The sequence below is a fragment of the Callorhinus ursinus genome, unplaced genomic scaffold (genome assembly GCF_003265705.2).
Source record: "Callorhinus ursinus isolate GAN/ISIS: 27379988/994484 unplaced genomic scaffold, GSC_fseal_2.0 scaffold1, whole genome shotgun sequence".
Classification (NCBI taxonomy): domain Eukaryota; kingdom Metazoa; phylum Chordata; class Mammalia; order Carnivora; family Otariidae; genus Callorhinus; species Callorhinus ursinus.
In genome coordinates this window covers 62,597,327-62,602,427 of record NW_027397063.1, presented here as the reverse complement: position 1 = coordinate 62,602,427, position 5,101 = coordinate 62,597,327, and the positions used below count along the sequence as shown (strand labels likewise).

Genomic DNA, 5,101 nt, shown 5'->3' with positions numbered 1-5,101 from the left:
GTCTGAGGCCAGGGAAGAGAGGGTAAAGGATTGACTGCAAAGGGGCAGAAGGGAACTTTCTGGGGTAATGGAAACGTGCTACATCTTGAACTGGAACAGTGGTTAGCCTGGTGTTTTCATCGGCCAAAAATTATAGAGCTGTATACAGTATGTAAAATTTCTGGTATTTACTGTATGTAAAGAACATCTCAATAAAGTAGGGTTTTTGTTTTGTTTTGTTTTTTAATGAGAGAGCTGCTGGGAAGCATGGAGAACACAGGTGAAGGGATGCTGCTAAAGACCTTCGCGAAAGCATTTGATTTGGAAAAGAAGGAGGGAGGCTCTCTTCTATGCCTGTTTAGCCTCCACCGGGCGGTTTAGTGAAACATTCCCCCCGCTAGGGGGCAGTGTCGTAGTCAGCCAGCCACCACCCCGCGTCCCCAGCCCCCCGCCCCCCGGCGCCCGCAGGGGCCCGGAGGCCGCAAGACCCCCAAGACGCGCCGAGCTCCGCCCCGTAGCCCGCGGGTGGGGGGCTCTCTCCCCCGCGGGGGCCGGGAGAGGTGCTGCCCGCGCCGCGTCCTGCGCGGCACGACCCCACGCCCTCCGCCCAGCCCCCCTGCGGCCGGCTCGCAGTCTCGCACCCGCGCCCGCCCCCACACGCTCTGCTCCGCCACCTCCGAGGGCCTGGCGGCCGAGAGAGGAGCCCGGGCCCCAGGGCACACGATGACCGCCCCCTCCAGCCCTGGCTGTCGGGCAACGTGGGGCCAGCCCTCTGGCCCCGACTGGCGGAACGCAGGAGGGGAGAGCGGCGACCGCCGCTGGACTGCTTCCAGCTGGCGGCTGCTGGGACCGAGCTGCGTCCCGGGTGAAACCGACCCTGCCAGTCTGGCGCCGCTTCTGCGACAAGGCCCGCAGAAAGACGCCGCGGCGCCTCTCCTCCCGGACCTTCTTCCTCTCCAAGCAGGTCATCATAGCCTTAGCAAATCCCCCCCCAACTCAGAAATTGTCATTTTTAAGGACAAAAGAAGTGTGGCCTAGAGATGTTTTGTTTCACTGTCCCTCGTGCTAAAAAGGGGGCTCCCCAGGCGTGGTGCGCCAAGTAGCGGGCTGCTAGGGGAATGAGCTGGAATGCGGGGAGGGGAGGGCGCAATCACTGCCCGGCGTGCCGAGGCCCCGGAGACACGCGGACCCTCCGTAATCACCCTCCCCCTGTGGCCACAGCCCACCCCGGGACCTCAGGGGACGCACTTGGGCAGCCCCGCCCGCCGGCGCACTTGTCTCCAGCCCTCTCCGCCCCTCCTGGCGCACTGCGTAGTGCGCCTAGTTCCCCGGACCGGGCAGAGCGGCGGCTGCGCTGAGGACACACCGCACACCTCCCGCCCTCTGGTCGGGTCGGCTCCGGGCCCACCCCCAGTGCAGGCCCTCGGGGGGGGGGGGGGGGGGGGCGGACGCCGCCAGCGCCGCAGGTGCAGCCCAGAGGCCGCGCGCCGGTGAGTCGGCCCGAGCAGCTCCAGAGAGTTGATGGGGGTCAGGGAGGTAGGAGGGCAAGGCAGGGAGGACGGGCAGTTGCTTCCCTTCCTACTTTTGCTAGCTGCCAAGAGGCCAGCAGATGCTGGAGACTGGGGAGGCAGGCAGGGGGGCCCACATTATCGCGGGCACTGTCCCCCAGACCCGGGTCTGCGGGCTCTGAGCACTGACCTGCCCCAACCTAGGAGAGACAGGAGGCTTGTGGTGACGCTTTCTCGGGAAAGGGAGGCGAGGCTGTGAGTATACTTTAGAGCGCTAGCTTTGGACCCAGACCGAGGCCTAGGCTTGAATCCATTCCTGGTACCAGCTCGTGTTCTTGCGTGGTTCTGCAACTTTACTGAGCCTCACTTTCCTCATCTATAAAATGGAAATATCATGCTACCTTCAGGGTCCCTGTGAGGACGACCCAAAAGACGCTTCAAAGTGCTGAGCACTAAGTCTGTGAAGCACAGATAGATCTGCATTAATTCAGCGGAGAAGAATCTCCACTTCCGGCCTTGCCGGGTGCACTTCAGGTCATGCCTGCCCTTTCACAGACTGGGAAGATGGGCTCCTTGCCCAGGAATCGCATGGGGGCAGGGACAAGGGCAAAAGCTTGTCGTCCAGGATGCTGCAGGCAACCCTGCGGGTGAGCACCTACTGCTCTGGTTGGTGGCAGTCTGGACCTTTGCGGGGGAGGGGATGATGAACATACAGTATGGCAGAGATGGTTGTAGTTTTCCTTAAGGAGGACATACCTCACCGTCACTTCTGAACGTCATTCTTCACCCTCAGACACTTTCGACTCATAAAACTGGGAGTCATTGTCAGAATTAACACCCAGAAACTTCCCACTATAGAGCAGAGTTCCCATTTTGCAGATGGGAGCCCCGCGTCACAGATAGTTAATAGATACATGCCAGTTAGTGGAGGTACCTTACTGTCTTCCACTCTCCCTTAGGTGTGTTCAGTGCTGTATGTTGCATTCTCTGTTAATGAAAGGATAAACATGGGCACGTTTGGCCAACCTGGGGAAGGGGGAAGCCAGAGTCAGGCCTTCCTGTGCTTCCAGGGTGGGGCGCCCTGCAGGGCTTACTGTGGCCATCAGGGTCGATGTGAGGATGAAATCGACGCCAAACAGGCAAAAGGACTCAGGAGAGCCACACTTACCCTCTACCCCTGGGATGGACTTCAGAGTTGGGCACAAGATCTTGGCCTTGACGGACATGGTCCTTGTGCGTCTTATGTGAAGATGCTTTTGGCTGTTGCGCCGGGGCCGCCGCCTCTGACAGTCCCGACCCTGCTGTCTTTAAAACCTGTTCCAAATGCTGGATCCCCAGAAGCGGCCGAACCGTGGGATCACCACTGCCCCCCCGGAAAGCAGTGCCCCAGAGCTTTGTCAGGGAGTTTAAGTTTGAAGGTAGGAACATTCCTTGGAAGAAGCCACCACACAATGGCTGCCGTTGTGGGCCACGCTGGCTCACAGCTGTGTCCCCAGGGCCAACTCTGGGCTGCGCCCGGGGGGAGGGGGCACCGAGAGCAGTCCCCGCCCTTGACTCAGCGAGAAAGACAAGTGTCTCCGCACACCCGCGGCTCGCTGCAGCCGCGCGGCCTCCCTTCCCGTCCTCTCGCCGCACTGAAGCGATCTCTTCCCCAGCTTTCCCCCCGCGCCCAGCGCAGTGGTTTCCGCTTCGCAGTACCCCTGCCACCGAGATGGTCTCTCCCTGCTGCCTGCCTCCACACAACCCCCGCACACGCGCTGGGGATGCCCCTGTCTGTGGCTATCAGCGCCCGCTCCCCGGCCCCACAAAGATCCGTGACTCTGGGCGCTGTCCCTTTATTCTGGAACCTGCCTCTCCACTGCCCTCCTGGAGACAGTCACCCCGCCCCCCATCTTCCCCAACCCTCCCTCCATCCCGGGGCTGGAGAAGGCCACCCAGCCGTGGCCGCAGGACTGGATCTCCACGCAGGTAGCTTAGCGTGCTCTTGTGCAGGCATGAGCAGCCTCGTATCCTGATTGGGTTAAGGTGAGTAGTTGCCACACCCCGTCTTGTTGGCTCCGCCCCCTGGAACCCCGGGACGGAGGGACCAGTCCAGCAGCCTCGCCTCCGCCTGGGAAGCCGCAGGGCTGCAGCGCTTGGGTCTTTCTGGAGAACTTCCCGCACTTGTTAAGTTCAGTGCCCTGTTATATTGTCACCTCCTCTGGGGACCTCCGACTCTGTCCTTGACCCTGGCCCCACAGGAGGCCCATCAGGTGGATTCGAGGGGCTGAGATAGATTCGAACGGATCCCATACCTGGGGGAAGCTCAACCAGACGAGGCTGAGAAGCAATCAGACGGCGCCAGGGGTCCGTGTACCGCGCAGCACAGGGTTCTGTGGAAATGAGATTGGGGAGGGCGTCTAGGGGATCTCGGCAGTTGAAGCAAAATGAATGATGAAAGAAACTACTGTTATGTTTGTTTTTTCTTTAAGATTTTATTTGTCAGAGAGAGCACAATCAGGGGGAACCGCAGGCAGAGGGAGAAGACTCCCCGCTGAGCAAGGAGCTGGATGCGATACTCGATCCCAGGACCCTAGGATCATGACCTGAGCGGAAGGCAGACACTTGACTGAGCCACCCAGGCATCCCTGTTTGTTTTTTCATGTTGTCTTCACAAGAGCTCTGAGGTGGGTACTATTGTTGACTTCAGTTTACAGATTGAGTGCCCTTTCGCCATGAGCAAGTGACAGCAAGGATTTGAAACTGGGCCTACCACGCCAAAGAGGGTTTTAACCTTTATATTATAAGCACATCCAGCAAAGGAAGCAATGTGAGCAAAGACGCTGGGGTGAGAAGGCAGGACCGAAGAGGCGACTACAGAAAGACATCATGTTTCTGGAGCGCCAAGTTCTGCATGCACAGGGGTGAGAGTGGGGCCAGTGGGGACTGGCGGGACTTGTAAGCCTTGTAAGCCAACTGTTAGCAGTTGGTAAAGCATGCCACTCTTGATTGTGGGATCGTGAGTTCAGTGAGTTCGAGCCCTACTTTGGATATAGAGATTACAAAGAAAGAAAGAAAGAAAGAGAGAGAGCGAGGGAAGGGGGAGGGGAGGGGAAGGAAGGAAGGGGAGAGAGGGAAAGAGAAAGAAGAAAAAGAAAGGAAGGAAGGAAGGAAGAAAAAAGAAAGAGGAAGGAAGGAAGGAAGGAAAGGAAAGGAAGAAAGAAAAAGAAAGAAAGAAACACAGGAGAAGGCAACACAGGAGGCTACCACCGGCACTATTGACTTCAAGAGCATGGTGCTGTGTTTGCGAAGCGAGGATCCGGCAGCTGTGGCCAAACCACCACAGCTGCCTGCCAGCACCCACGGAGCTGGTGCGTTAGCATGGAACACTGCGGCAGAAAGCTTACCCGTTGGGGCGGATGCCTTCAGCTCAGGTCACGATCCCAGGGTCCCGGGATCAAGCCCTGAGTTGGGCTCCCTGCTCAGCGGGAAGCCTGCTTCTCCCTCTGCCTGCCGCTCCCCCTGCTTGTGCTCTCTCTGTCTGTCAGATAAATAAATAAAGTCGAAAGAAAGGAAAAGAAAAAGAAAAGAAGGAAAGAAAAAGAAAGAAGAAAGAAAGAAAGAGAGAGAGAGAG

General features: G+C 58.5%; 1 protein-coding gene across 7 annotated transcripts in view; it reads left to right on the top strand.

Annotated features, from left to right (window-relative positions):
- The first annotated feature begins 454 nt into the window (after positions 1-454).
- The window catches only part of PIGZ (phosphatidylinositol glycan anchor biosynthesis class Z), a 21,870-nt gene continuing 17,223 nt past the window's right edge, over positions 455-5,101 (top strand). For 2 of the 7 annotated variants that reach the window (XM_073895159.1, XM_073895154.1), the window contains exon 1: positions 3,523-4,153. The gene's annotated coding sequence lies outside the window, so the exon portion shown is untranslated. The other 5 variants (XM_073895164.1, XM_073895150.1, XM_073895140.1 and 2 more) reach the window with 5 other exon arrangements.